Consider the following 16,153-nt stretch of genomic DNA (forward strand, 5'->3'; position numbering starts at 1 on the left):
AGAGCGATTAGCGGGGTAAATATGTGGGGTGATGGGGATAAGGCCTGGGTGGGATTGTTGTTGCTGCAGACTCGATGCGCCAAATGGCCTCCTTCTGCACTGGAGGGATTCTATGTGACGTGTGGGAGTCAAAGAGGAGGATGTGACAAACTTTCCTGATCAAAAATCAAAGACAAAATTTGGATTACATGGTGGAAAAATCCACATTAAACCAGGCTTTTCTTTCTCTGGCTGATTACATCTTGCTTTATGTTCTACTGTGGGACTGCCTCATTTCCCAGTCAAATATTGGCCCCAGATGGGGCATGTGTTTCAATACAGTGTTTTTAAAAAATCTATTGCAGTACCTTAATGATGTATACCATCTGGGGCCATCTTCAATGGGAACATGCCTGGAAAGTAAAGCTATTACTGTTCCAAGATAGAAAGACCAAAGGAGGGAATTTTAATGCCCAGAAATGAGAAAGTTTGGGATGGGTGGAATGTTAAAACTTTGAATCACGACCGTAATCAGTAATACTTGTCGCTAGACTATTAATCCAGAAACTCCGCTAATGTTCTGGGTTCGAATACCGCCACGGCAGGTATTTGAATTCAATAGAAAAAATCTGGAATTAAGAATCTACTGATGACCATGAAACCATTGTTGATTGTCAAAAAGACCCATCTGATTCACTAATTTCCTTTTAGGGAAGGAAATCTGCCATCCTTACCCAGTCTGGCCTACATGTGACTCCAGAGCCACAGCAATGTGGTTGACTCTCAATTGCCTTCTGAAATGGCCGAACAAGCCACTCAGTTTCAAGGACAACTAGGGATAGGCCATAAATGCTCACCAGCCAGCGATACCAATGTCCCACGAATGAATAAAAAGGAGAAGTTAAACAGTGTAGCATAAAATTACAAAGAGCTATTAATAGATTAAGAGAATGTGGGAAAACCGTTGCAAAATGAATTTGAATATAGGCAAAGCTTTGACAAAGGGTCATCTGAACTCGAAACGCCAGCTCTTTTCTCTCCTCACAGATGCATGCCAGACCCACTGAGATTTTCCAGCGTTTTCTCTTTTGGTTTCAGATTCCAGCATCCGCAGTAATTTGCTTTTATCAGATGGATCAGTGTGCTTTCCAAATGGTGAAAATAGTGGATGTTCAAAGAGACGTGGGAGTATATGTACATAGGGGTCATGAAAATTTCACGATAAGATAAAGAAAATTAATCCAAAAGGCTAATGGAATGCTGGTCTTTGTATATAGTGAACCAGGAAGGCAGGTCACAGCAATACAAAGCTGGTGAGACCATACCTGCAGTACTGTCTTCAGTTCTTGGCACCATACTTTAGGAAGGATATATTGGTCTTGGAGGGAGTGCATTGTAGATTTACTTGGTTGCTTGATATCTGAACTCAAATTATGAGGGCCAAACTAGGATTGCATTCCCTGGAATTTAGAAGAATGAGGAGTGAATTTTATTAATGATCTCAGATGGGGAATGGATAGGAACAAGTAGGGTGGACAGAGAGGTTATTTCTGCTGCTTGCAACGTCTAAGACTAGTGGGCACAGTCTAAAACTTGAAGCCAGGCCTTTCATTTTTTAAATTCGTTCATGGGACATGGGCATCGCTGGCTGGCCAGCATTTATTGCCCATCCCTAGTTGCCTTTGGAGGACAGTTGAGAGTCAACTACACTATTGTGGATCTGGAGTTGCATGTAGGCCACTCCAGGTAACGACGGCAGATTTCCTTCCCTAAAGGACATATTAGTGAACCAGATGGGTTTTTCCGACAATCGGCAATGGTTTCAAGGTCAATCAGAAGATTATTAATTCCAGATATGTTTTATTGATTCAAATTCCACCATCTGCCGTGGCAGAATTCGAAGTCGGGTCCTCAGAACATTAGCTGAGTTTCTGGATTAATAACCTAGCGACGAATACCACTGGGCCATTGCCTCTCTTTCATGAGGGAAGATAGGTAATACTTCTGCAAGCATAGGGTGGAAGAAGTTTGGAACTCTCTAATGCAAACTGCAGTTGATGCTAGGTCAGTTGTCAATTTTAAGTCTAAGATTAATAGATTCCTGTTGGCCAGAAATAGCAAGGGAAGTTGAGCAAAGGTGGATATGGAGTTAGATCGCAGATTGGTCTTTATCTCATTGAATGACGGTTCTAGAGGCTTGAGAGGCTCAATGGCTTACTCCTCCTGTTTTTTATATTAACTCCTCACCTGACAGATGACACCTCTAGAAGTTCAGTTCTCCCTTATTAATGCATTGCACCATCACCATGTGCTGAAATTTCTTCAGTGCTGAACCTATAACATTTTGACTTGGATAGGATGCTACCACCGCACCAAGACTCGGAGAATTCTACTATGAGTGGGTAATGTAAGGGTGAGAGCAGCAAACTACTTTTCTGGTTACATGCCATCCACATCTCTTTGTTCAAGAAGTTATCCAAAGTAATAGATAGGGTGACTCCACAAGTTGGCTGGAAAATGATTAAATTCCATAGAATCTAATGCCAGTTTCCTTAGAACTAAACAAGATAGCAGGGAAGGAGGAGCTACAGCAGCTGTAATGGACACAAATAAAGGATTAAAAACAGATCTAAGAAGTAGTAGTTTTATATTGTTGTAGTGACAGGCCACATATTTTTGAAGGGTTTCAGTTTATCCAAGGCATTGACTCCTCTGCATTTTTATGGAATATTTCCAAATATACATGCTTGATGGTATTCTCATCACTTTAACTTCTATGCTAAAATTCCCTTACGAGTGAAATTGCAGTCATTAAGAATCCATTATGTGTTCCTTGCTTGACTGAAATGAACCTTGCAATATTTTTCTGTGCCATATGAACCAAGAAGGTTTCAGGTTCAATCTTGTTCTTAAAGTCTGTTGATGATAGTTGGGGCACTGGCATCAATATCGCTGGAGCAATGGGGTTAGGGGAGGGCAGGGGCACCGTCAGTACAAGATCTCATGCCTGATCACTGCCCTGTTAGCATGAACATGTTTCCCATGAGTTGAATTTCCTCTTTCAGCAGTGTTGGCAGAGACAAAGTCCCAATTAGAAGCCTGACATTTTCATAATGGAGGTGGTAATTCTAAAAGAGCAGTCCCAATCCATTCGCCTGCAAAGCCAGCCGTTAGCTCGAGCAACATTCGCGCAAACCTGGCAGAAAACCTATCAGATTTCTTGCTTTGTGAGATTGTGGTGGCCCTTAAAAGTGAAGGAGTTTATTCTTCTTCATGAATTCCAGACTAATCGTTTCAGACCAATTTGTCCCTAGGTGCAGTGATTGTGTCATACGGTTTTCCAAATGTTTACATTACTTTTGTAATAGTTTTAGGCAGAGGCCTTTTGTATACATGGAACTTGTTTTTGTTTATTCCCGGTATGTGGGCAACTCTAGCAATCCCACATTTATTGCTCGTCCCTGATTATTCTGAAGAGGTGGTGGCGACTTCCTGTGTATATGTGGTGACCCTGAGATGGGTTTTGTCAGGATTCCAGGATTCTGACCCAGTAGCAATGACGCGTGCTAAAATCAGGATGGTGTGTGACTTAATAAACTTGTTGATGGTGGTGCTCCCATGACATTGCTGCTCTTGACCTTCTCTGTAGTATATATGTTGCAGGATCAGGAGGTGCTATCAGTGTAAATTGGGCAGGCCACTGTAGATGGTATGTACTGTCGGCACAGGGTGGAGATTTTCAGTTGGGTAGCAGGGGCCCTGATCAAGTAGAATGCTTCGTGGATTGCTTTGCCCGGGACTGTGTTGAACTTCTTGAGCATTGCGATGGTCTACACAAGGTGAATGATGAGTTTCCCATTGGGCTTCCAATCTGAGCCTTGCAGATCCTGGGAAGACTTTGAGGCATTGCGGTGCATTTCATTTCTAAAAGATATTACAGCAAATAAATAAGTGACAGGACAGCAATACCACAAGTGCTTCTTACTGCCTAGATCCTCTCTGTCACCGTTGGATATTTAAGAATGAACTTCTCATCACCTTTGCCTGAAATTCTCTTCCACGCTGTTTTAACAGATGCTAATCTGAATGGAACATACAAGATAATGCTTTTATTTATTAGTGTCAAAGGTAGGCTTACATTAACGCCGCAATGAAGTTACTGTGAAAATCCCCAAGTTGCGGCACGCCGGTGCCTGTTCAGTTACACTGAGGGAGAATGTAGCGTGGCCCAACGCACCTAACCAGCATGTCTTTCGGACTGTGAGAGGAAATTGAACCTGGAGGAAACCCATGCAGACACGAGGCGAATGTGCAGACTTCGCACAGACAGTGACCCAAGCCGAGAATCAAACCCGGGTCCTTGGTGCTGTGAGGCAGCAGTGCTAACCACTGTGCCACCGCCTTTGACTGAAATGACCGTCCACACTGTTTTAACAGATGCTAATCTGAATGGAACATACAAGTTAATGTTTCTGATTAAAGGGAAGGGTGAAGAATTTCAAGTTAACCTGTCATTAGTTTTGCAAGCTACACTTTCAGGTCTTTTTGTTTGCCTCCAGACTATGTTTCCAGAATTGTGTTATTCCCAATTGTGGAAAACTAAGACAAAAAGTTGCACCCCACTCGCCCTCTCTACCCTCCGCCCCCCCCCCCCCCCACCTCCTACCTTGCTCCTTCAGAATTACATTGGTTTCTTAAATTGACAAGTGAAAATGTGAAAGGTTCTTAACTTGCTGTCACCTCATTGCTACGTTCTTCAAAACAGTCCTGATGGTCGGGTATGTGCACCCACCCTTGTTGTGGTCTGTGTGATCTGCAAGCGTTGCACGATCTGTGGAATCGACTGTGGCGACGCTCTCAACTGGTACGAAATACCCATCTCCCATTCATTGAACCTGAATCCAAAAATAACACATTCCCACTTGCCGTGTATGTTTCCAATTAGATTCCTGAGCCTTGTTACCTTAGAACTCAGCTGGGAGCAGGAATTCTTCCAGGTTTTCAGGTGTGTGTTCAGCTGACTTGCAGGAACGGCAGGGTACTGACATAGCCTGGCAAATATGCTGGGTTGAATAATGCTTTGGTTTTAAAAAGAGAAACATTGGCAGTTTATTGAAAGCAGTGAAACGAGTTCCATAACATGATACATTTTGGTAGGATGATTGAGGAGAGGCAATGTAACCTGAATGGTGCAAAATAAATGGGGGGGCAGGATGGAGGGGGGGGGGGGGGGGGGAGGGAGTGGGTAGGAACAGAGAGGCCTGTGATTGCATGTACACCAATCCTTGAATGTTGCAGGATAGCTTTAGAAGGTGGGGCGGCACGGTGCCCTAGAGTCATAGAGTCATAGAGGTTTACAGCATGGAAACAGGCCCTTTGGCCCAACTTGTCCATGCCGCCCTTTTTTTAAACCCCTAAGCTAATCCCAATTGTTCGCATTTGGCTACAATGGTGAGCACTGCTGCCTCACAGTGCCAGGGACACGGGTTCAATTCTGGCCTCAGGTCACTTTCTGTGTTGAGTTTGCACGTTCTCCCCGTGTCTGCGTGGGTTTCCTCCGGGTGCTCCAGTTTCCTCCCACAGTCCAAAGATGTGTGGGTTAGGTTGATTGGCCACACTAAATTGATCCTAGTTTCAGGGGATTAGCAAGGGTAAATATGTGGGGTTACGGGAATAGCGCCTGGGTGGGATTGTGGTCAGTGCAGACTCGATGGGCCGAATGGTCTCCTTCTGCACTGAAGGGATTCTATGATTAAGGTTGTTTTAAAAATAAAGTGTATGGGAACCAATTTATAGAATCCCTTCAGTGCATCAAGAGGCCATTCGGCCCATCGAACCTGCACCGACAACAATCCCACCCAGGTCCTATCCCGGTATCCCCATGTATTTATCGTGCTTATACCCCTGACACTAAGGGGCAATTTAGCATGGCCAATCAACCTAACCCACACATTAGTTGGCTTTATTAATGGAGGAATGTAGTGTACAAAGCAAGGAAACTAAATCACTGGTTGCACCTTAGCTGGGGTATTATATTAAATTTTAGGTAGTATATTAAGGCCCATTAGAGTGAATACAGAAGAGATTTAATAGAATGGTTCCAGGGATGAGGGAGTTCAGTCATGTGGAGATATTGGAGAAGCTGGTGTTATACTCTTTGGAGCAGAGAAAGTTAAAAGGAGAGTTGATAGCGATCATAGAATGTTATCATTGAATCCCTACAGTGCAGAAGGAGGCCATTTGGCCCATCGAGTCTGCACTAAACACAATCCCACCCAGCTCCTATCCCCATAGCCCCACGTATTTACCCTGCTAGTCCCCCTGACACTCAGTGGCAATTTAGCATGGCCAATCCACCTGACCTGCACATCTTTGGGCTGTGGGAGGAAACCGGAGCACCCGGAGGAAACCCACACAGACACGGGGAGAATGTGCAAATTCCACATAGACAGTGATCTGAGGCCAGACTTGAACCTGGGTCCCTGGTGCTGTGAGGCAGCAGTGCTCACCACTGTGCACTTACAAAGGATTTTTATAGAGCGAATAAGGAGAAAATGTTTGCAGCGGCAGCAGGGCGGCCCGGTGGCACAGTGGTTAGCACTGCTGCCTCAAAGCGCCAGGGACCTCAGTTTGATTCCCGGCTTGGGTCACTGTCTGTGTGGTGTTTGCATGTTCTCCCCAGTGTCTGCGTGAGTTTCCTCTGGATGTTCCAGTCTCCTCTCACAGTCCGAAAGACGTGCTGGTTAGGGTGCATTGGCCATGCTAAAGTCTCCCTCAGTGTACCCGAACAGGCACCGGAGTGCGACGCTGAGGGGATTTTCACAGTAACCTCATTGCATTGTTGATGGAAGCTTACTTGTGACACTAATAAATAAACTTGAACTAAAAAGGTTCGGTAAGCAGAGGACACAGATTTAACCAGAGCAGACACAAGGCAAACCGTTCTTACACAGCAAATTATTGCAATCTTGAACCTGAAGGGGTGGAAGAGGCAGATTCCAAAAGGGCATCGAACTACTTAAAAAACTGCACGGCCACGGGGGCAGGGGGGGCGGGGGGGGGGGGGGGGGGGGGGGAGTGCGGGGGGAGTAGTTGGAGTGGTGGGGGGGGGGAAAGGAAAGGAATGGGACTATTTGGGTAGCTCTACCAAATAGCTGGCATAGCATATTACGGGCCAAAAGAACACAGAAGGAGACCAATCATTCTACGACTCTTCAGTTATTTTCTTTTGGAGTAAGCGACTCATATCGGCTGACGCAGCCAAATTCTTAAAGAGAGGTAGAGCACCACGCTGAAGATGGAATTACCGTTGAATGGATTATCTGCTGCCCATGCTTTTTTGATGATAAAGCAAAAGAGAAACTGATTTCAATGGGCCCGCCCACCTGGAAGAGTGATTGAAAATCCATTGTTCCAGCCAATAATCTGCCTAGTTTTAGAAATGTATTTGTCAAAGTTTAATAGCATATTGAATAAAGACCAAATTAAAAGTATAGGAAAACCCATATGCAGACATTTATGACTTTGACAATGGTTTAGCACAATGTACTAAATAGGAATTGAGTAGGAAAAAAATTTCCATCAAAATGTATCATTGCTGTTCCCCTGAGATTTCAAACTATTGGTACAAGTGATGGAGAAATATTTTCATTGATTCCTTTGTGATATAATGAAAACCCAGATATAAAATTGTTTTACGGAATCTTTTTTGACTTAAAAGGTACTCAGTCTTCCTGCAGTTGTACAGGGCTTTGGTGAGACCACATCCGGAGTGCTGTGTGCAGTTTTGTGCTCCGCAATAAGAAAGGATATATTTGCACTGGGGGCGGCACAGTGAAAGGACAATGCGTTGGTCCCTGAGATGAAGGGGTTGACCTATGATGGGAGGCTGAGCAGATTGAGTTTCAATTCTCTGGAGTATGGAAGAGTGAGAGGCGATCTTGATGAAGCCTGCAAGATTCTGAGGGGGCTTGATGGAGTGGATGTTGGGGAGGGGGGAGGGGGGGGGCGCTAGAATGGGGTTGGGGGTAGGGGGATTGGGGAGTCCAGAACATGGAGGAACAGTCTCAGCAGAATTGTCCGATCATTAAGGGAGGTGATGGCCTAGTGGCATTATCGCTAGATTATTCCAGAAACTCAGCTAATGTTCTGGGGACCCAAGTTCAAATCTCATTATGGCAGATGGTGGAATTTGAATTCAATGAAAAATAATCTGGAATTTAGGATCTACTGATGACCATGAAACTATTGTTGATTGTTAGAAAAACCCATCTGGTTCACTAATGTCCTTTAGGGAAGGAAATCTGACTCCTTACCTGGTCTGGCCTCCAAATAAGCCCTCTGCAATGGCCTATCTAATCACTCAGTTCAAGGACAACTAGGGATGGGCAATAAATGCTGGCTAGCCAGCGAGGCCCATATCCAAAAAATGAATACAAAAAATACCGGACTTAGCTGAGGAGGAATTAACTTTAGGCAAAGGGTTGTGTATCTTTAGAATTCTCTGCCCAGAGGGTTGTGGATAGTTACATCATTGAATACACTTAAGGCTGGGATAGAAAGATTTTGGCCTCTTATGGAATAGATTCGGGCCTGCTGAAACTGGAAGTTGATCAAGAAATAGGTAGCCATGAAGGTAGGTGAGGTCCACCTTGGTTCTAGATGTTTTAGTAGCTATTAGACCCTCTAGTCCTCTCCCCTCACATCCCCTCAATTTCATGACCCCTCCCTGCCAACCCATATCCCCATGCCATCTCCATAGCCACTGTCCTAGTATTCACCATGACCAGACCGCAGAAGTCATGTGGAGATGGAAAACAAACCCTCAAATACACTTGATAGTGAAAAAACTCCCATTCATGAAACCCATTCAAATCTTTTACATCTTTTCACTCTCATATAAAAAAACAAACAACAAAGACAGCTAATCCTTTAAAAGTCTGAAGTTAAAGTTTATTTATTAATGTTACAAGTAAGCTTACATTAACACTGCAATGAAGTTACAGTGAAAATCCCCTTTACAAATCTCTACAGATTGTCAATTAATCTGAATTCAGAATTTCCTGCTGAGATCATTGTAACAAGTGAAACTCAGCCGAGCATTCATAATGACATAATAGCACTTAGGAAATGTCAACAAAGAACTCTGTTGAAATTGCAGGGACAGATGGCAATTTATTTCTAACTTACATCAGAATAGAATAGAATACCTACAATGCAGAAGGAGGCTATTTAGCCCATCGAGTCTGTACTGACTCTCTGATAGACCATCTTACCGATTATCTTTTCCCCAACTCTATCCCCATAACCCCATATTTACCATGGCTAATCCATCTAACATGTACATATTTGGACTGTGGGAGGAAACTGGAGCACCCGGAGGAAACCCACACTGACATGGGGAGAATGTGCAAACTGCACACAGATAGTCATTCAAGGCCGGAATTGAACCCAGGTCCTTGGTGCTGTGAGGCAGCAGTGCTAGCCACTGTGCCACCAGATGGCCTGTCAATCAAAGCTGTGAAGAACAAGGTGTTTTCTTTTTAACTCTCACTGATTGCTTGAGTTTGTTTTCTTTTTAAGTTTCAAGAGTAAGGAATTCGAGAAAAACTTCAGGTTGTGATACTTAAAAAAAACATATCTTCAAGTACTTTTATGTCTACTTTATCAATCTGTGGCCATTACAGGTTAAGGCCCTTGGAACTCTCAAAATGGTGTTTGTTTAAACTTGGCACTAAATTCTAACAGCCTGCTGAGTTCCAGTTTCTCTCCTCAACGAATGACACATTGCCACTGCCGACAAAAATTGGATCGATCTGTCTGAGATGGGGGTGGGACTTTAACACTTGGGTTTCGACCGCAATTCTTAAAAGTCCGCAGCATCTTCCCGACTCTGCAAAAATATGCCCACAAGTCCAAGAAAGATATGTTAGAACAGGTGACCAAAAGCTTGGGCAAAGAGGCATGTTTTGTAGAGGGTATAAAAGGAAGAGAGACAAGCAGAAGTATTGATTCTGGGAAAGAACTTCAGCACCAGGGGTGCAGATGGCTGAAGGCAAGGCTGCCACCGATGGGATGTAGGGAGTGGGAAATGCAGAAGTGCTTAGGGCCCATTATGTCCAAGCCATCTGTCTGAAAGAGTTATCCTATTCGTCCCGTGTCCTTGCCCTTTCCCATAGTCTTGCAATTTTTGGTTCTCTTTGGGAAGATGCTATTTAATCTGTTTCCATTAGCCTTTCAACAATGAGTTCCAGATCATAACTAACTGCACTAACAAGAAACCTAATTTTTCCTTCGACTCTTTTGCAAATTATCTTAAATCTCTGTCCTTTTGGAGATCAACTCTCCTGCCAACATTTCCCCATCTTCAGTTGGTCGAGCTCTTGCCTCTGAATCACAAGGATTCTGGTTCAAATCCGACTCCAGGGCTTGAGCACAAAACGCAAGGCTGACGCTCCGGGAGCACTACATTGTTGGAGGCACCAACTTTCTGATGAGGTATTAACCCCATCTTCCTGCTTGAGTGGATCCTGTGGCACTCTTCTGAAAAAGGGTGGGGGAGTTATCCCTGGTGTCCTGGCCAATGTTTGTAATATTTATCCCTCAATCAATATTGCACACAAAAAAAGATTATTTGCTCACTATCACATTGCTGTTTGTGGGAGTTTGCTGGCTGCAAATGAGCGTCCGTGTTTCCTTAATCAGAACAGCGGCTTTGAAAAATACGTCAGCGGCTGTGAAGCACTTTCATAGAATCATAGAATCCCTACAGGGCAGAAGGAGGCCATTCAGCCCATCGAGTCTGCACTGCCCACAATCCACCCAGGCCCTATCCCCCTTGCCCCAAGTATTTATCTTGCTAGACCCTCTGACACTGTGTGGCAATTTAGCATGGCCAATCAACCTAACCCGTACATCTTTGGACTGTGGAGGAAACCGGAGCAGCCGGAGGAAACCCACGCAGACACGGGGAGAATGTGCAAACTCCACACAGACAGTGACCCCAATCCGGGAATCCAACCCAGGTTGTGAGGCAGCAGTGCTAACCACTGTACCACTGTGCCACTGGTGGTTGTGAATAGCGCCACATAAATGCAAGACTTTGTTCTCTTAATCTTCTCTGTCAAACTTTTCATAAGTTTGAGCATCTCAATATAAATCTCCCCTTCTCCTTCTCTGCTCTAAGAAGAACAATTTTATCTTCTCAGTTTCTCTTAGGTCCCTCATCCCTGGTATCATTCCACTAATTCTCCTTTGCACCCTCTCTGAGACCTTCTCATTCATCCTGCGTAGAATTGATGTATAAAGAGTTAGTAGTGTGATATTAATTCTCAATAATTTTCCATTGATGTGCTAGAATTATAAAATTCCAACAGGGTTAGACAGGGTAGATTCAGAAAGAATGTTTCTGATGGTGGGGGTGTCCAGAACTAGGGGTCATAGTTTGAGGATAATAGAAACTTTCCATGTTTCTATTATCCTCAACCTATGCCCCCTAGTTCAGGGGTGAACCATTTAGAACTGAGGTGAGGAGAAATTCCTTCACCCAGAGGATGGTGAATGTTTAGAATTCACTACCATAGAATGTAGTTGAAGCCAAAATGTTGTGTGATTTCAAGAAGAAGTTAGATATAACTCTTGAGGCTAAAGGGATCAAGGGACATGGGGAGAAAGGGAGATCAGGATATTGAATTTGATGATCACCCATGATCATAATGAATGGTGGAGCAGCCTCGAAGGGCCAAATGGGCTACTCCTGTTTCTAGTTTCTGTGTTGCTAATTTAAAAAAAAACTCATTCATGGGATGTGGGTGTGGTTGGATGGGCCGGCATTTATTGCCCATCCCTAGTTGCCCTTGAACTGTGGCTTGTGGCTTGCTAGGCCATTTCTGAGGGCATTTGAAAGTCAACCATATTGAATTCAAATTTCACCACCTGCCAATTTCACCGCTCAAAACCCTGGCCTCTGGAATACCAGCCCAGTGGTGATACCACTACCCCACCGCAACCTTCCCTGGAAAAATGGAATGCAGGAGAGAGTTGAGTCAATGTTGCTGTTGATCCTTAAACTTCCTGGAAGGTACAGATGCAGGTATATGGTGGGAGCTATGAGCCAATAGCACAGTTTTCATCAACTAACAGTGAACAGGTGGAACTCCGCTTCAGACTTCCCTCGTAGGCACAAATTGTTTTCAGGAATCTCAAAGCAGAAAATGCAGTTTTTGTTTCAATTACTTTCTTTATTGCTTCAATAAGATTTATATTAAGTAATCGTTGCAAGTGTTCAATTCGGTAGAATAAGCATGATGACTTTCAAAAATATTCTAAAACACAGGAAATTTATTCTGAGTGTTATGAAATATCTGCCGCTGCATTCTGACTGACCTATCTCTAAATCTAATTTCCCTATTTACTCTGGCTACCTCTGTCTTCATAGCCTCATAATTACCCTTATTTAACTTTAAAACACCAGTCTTAGACTATGAGCGGGATTTTCTCCCTCTCCGCGACATGTTTGGCAGCAACGGGGGGGGGGGCAGTACACCGCTTGTAGGCAGCGGGACCTCATGGTTCCACCATTGTAAATAGGGTTTTCTGTTGAATGCACCCCTCACCACCGGCAAACCCGCAGCGGGGGCGCACCATCCCACCGGTGTGAATGGCAGCAAGATTTCAGCACCGCTCTTCTCTCCCACAATCCTAATGCAAAATCCAATCATGTTGTGATCACTGCTACCTAATGAGGTCATTAATTAATCCTTTCTTGTTCTAGAATAGCCTGCTCTCCAGTTCACTATAGAATTGCTGTTCTAAGAAAATGTCTCAAAAGCACTCTGTGAACTCCCCTTCCAGGCTACTTTTGCCAGTGTGATTCGTCTAATCTATATGTAGGCTAAAATCACCTATGTTTATTACCATATCATTAGCACAAGCCCCCCCATCCTATAACATGGTTACTGTCAGGACCCTATAAACTACACCCACAAGTGACTTTCCACCATTACTAAAGTAAAGTTTATTTATTAGTCACAAGTAAGGCTTACATTAACACCGCAATGAAGTAACTGTGAAGTTCTCCGAGTCACCACAGTCCAGCCTGTTCGGGTCAATTCACCTAACTTATTTCTTATCTCTACCCAAACTGATCCTACATCTTGATCTTCATCCTTTAGGTCACGCTCTCCATTGTACTAATGCCATCCTTAGTGCCACCCATCCATTTTTTCTTAACGTCTTGTACTTCTCAAATGTTATCTACCCTTGAATATTCAGGTCCCAGGCTTTGTCACCTTGTAGCCATGTCTCTGCAATGACAGTAGGATCATACGTATTTGTTTCCATTGAGCTGCCGATTCATCCGTTTTGTTACGAATGCCTCAGGAATTCAGATACAGAGCCTTTAGTTCCAAACTTCTACAGCTTCTAGTTTTATCTGCCAGCTCACTCTTAAGTTTGTACATTCTGCCCCTGTCTTCCACGCTCTGACTATCGTTTCCCTTATTGCTACCTTGCTGTCTTTGCTTCAATGCATCACATCTTCCCACACTTGATCCCTTGCCCCCAAAATTTAGTTTAAACCCCTGTCTACTGCTCCAGTTTTACGACTCACCATTACACTGGTCCCAGCATGGTTCAGGTGAAGACTGTCCCAGTGGTACCTCTCCCACTTTCCCCAGTACTGCAGCTTTGTTGCTGTTTTCCTGAAAGACTTGTTTCACCATGTGTGCACATATAGGGGAGAAGTTTGCCGCAGGAGGCCTTGAGATGAAGGATGACACGGTGTTAGATGCAAACTTCTGTTAATGAAAATTAATGTTTTCTTTACTCATCACAGTAAATAAATCAGCACCGCTAATGCGAACAATGGTTGGTTTTGATTTCAGGCTTGCCTTCAGCCACCTAGGCCCTGAGCTCTGCAATTTCCTCTCTAAATTCCCTGCCTTTTTACTTCCGTCTTGTTTCAGAATGTTCCTTAAAACTTGCCTCTCCTCAGTGGAAGAGATCATTCTGATTGAAAACATTGGCTGCAATTTCCGAAGAATTTGCACCAAAACCTTGGTGCAAATTTGGTGTAGACTTTGGTTTTCAGTATAAACGGTTGAGGAAAATGAGGAATAAAAATCTTGCCCTCAACTTTTTATTGTGTGACAACAACAATCAGCCAAGTTGTCATTAAACAGGGGAGCAGGTGCAAAGGATTGGTCATCCTACTCCCCTTCTTATAGGACAATAAGAACATAAAAGACCTGAACTTGGAAGGTGTGCCATTTCTGTGTCCAGGAATTGCAATATGGTTCTTTCTCCCACTCCTTCACCCCCCCCCCCCCCCCAGCTCCCTACTACTCATTGGATATCTCCGAGTCGAAATCATTACACAAGTCCCTCCTAAAGGACAGAAATGCCACCAGTCAACCACCCACTGATCAGAAATTCAGTTACCAAAACCCCCTTTGACTTTGCAGAACCTTCAGCCAAATCCACCCCTGTCATCCACTCCCCCCCCCTTCATGTCCTCCTAACACCAATGTCACCCTACTGAGAACAGTCAGCTCTTTCCTGATATCACTGGTCAGGACTGACCTGGCTTTCCGCTCTATCCAAAATGGATTACGTTCGTGCACCATGCTCCCCTATCAACCTGCCGACCTAATTGGGCACAAACCCAGTCACTTGTTAAAAATTTTTAAAAAAGACATTTTCTTCTAAATGACCTTTCAGCCTAAGTCACAAGAAAGTATTTTTTGTAATAGAGTCATAGAGGTTTATAGCACAGAAACAGGCCCTTCGGCCCAATTTGTCCATGCTGACTTTTTTTTTGGCAACTAAGCTAGTCCCAATTGCCTGTATTTGGCCCATATCCCTCCGTAGCCTTCTTACCCATGTAACTGTCTAAATGCTTTTTAAAGGATAAAATTATACCCGCCTCTACTACTACCTCTGGCAGCTTGTTCCAGACACTCATCACCCTCTGTGTGAACAAATTGCCCCTCTGGACCCTTTTGTATCTTTCCCTTCTCACCTTAAACCTATGCCCTCTAGTTTTAGACTCTCCTACGTTTGATCTGTGCCCCTGATCTATGCCCCTCATTATTTTATAGACCTCTATAAGATCACCCCTAATCTCCTACACTCCAGAGAAAAATATCCCAGTCTATCCAGCCTCTCCTTATAACTCAAACCATCAAGTCCTGGTAACATCCTAGTAAATCTTTTCTGCCCACTTTCTGGTTTAACAATATCCTTTCTATAAAAGGGTGACCAGAACAGTATTCCAAGTGTGGCCTTATCAATGTCTTGTACAACTTCAACAAGACGTCCCAACTCCTGTATTCAATGTTCTGAGCAATGAAACCAAGCATGCTGAATGCCTTCTTCATCACTCTGTCCACCTGTGACTCCACTTTCAAGGAGTTATGAACCTATGCCCCTAGATCGCTTTGTCCTACAACTCTCCCCAACGCCCTACCATTAACTGAGTAAGTCCTGCCCAGGTTCGATCAACCAAATGCATCACCTCGCATTTATCCAAATTAAACTCCATCTGCCATTCGTCAGCCCACAGGTAATGAAGTGGGTTACCAGTTACCAGTTGTTGTCAGCCAGTTTGCCAGGTCCCACAAGGAGCAATGAGGTAATAGCCATGTTTTAATGATGTTGGCTGAGGGATGAAGTTTGGCCTGGGCACCAGCGAGAGCTCCCGTCTTCTTTGAAGTAGCGCCATGGAATCCTCTGCAGTGGCCTGAGGAGTCAGAAAAGGCCTCCGTTTAACGTCACATCTGAAATGCAGCATCTCTAACACCTTTGACAGTGCAGCACCCCTTCAGCACTGCACTGGACCGACGACACTTTGGACTTTCGGGCGTGAGTTTGCGGTGTGTGGGTTTTACCCACAATCTTCTGATTCAGAAAAGAAAGTTAGCCACTGAGCAAAAACTTTGTTAGTGATAAAGCAGTAGACAACTTGCACAGAGCAGAGTCCTGCAAGTGTAATGGTGTGAATTTTATAGCCCTCTGTTTGCGGCGGTGGGGTAAATTATGATAGCTGGCTAGCCCACTGCCTCGCCCACCCTCCGACCCCTGTCCCATAATAAAGTGGGTAGGTATGGTGCCTGCTAGCCTGCCCACTCTTAGGCTTTTTGAGGGCCTCAATTGCTCAATTAAGAGCTTGATTCCA

At 44.1% G+C, this 16,153-nt stretch overlaps 1 protein-coding gene across 1 annotated transcript in view; it reads left to right on the plus strand.

The window, feature by feature from the left end:
• LOC144504789 (proton-coupled folate transporter) overlaps positions 1–16,153 on the plus strand; it is a 93,518-nt gene that overhangs the window by 23,864 nt on the left and 53,501 nt on the right. The gene's annotated exons all lie outside the window — the stretch shown is intronic.

This window comes from Mustelus asterias, chromosome 15, assembly GCF_964213995.1.
Source record: "Mustelus asterias chromosome 15, sMusAst1.hap1.1, whole genome shotgun sequence".
NCBI classification, from domain to species: Eukaryota; Metazoa; Chordata; class Chondrichthyes; order Carcharhiniformes; family Triakidae; genus Mustelus; species Mustelus asterias.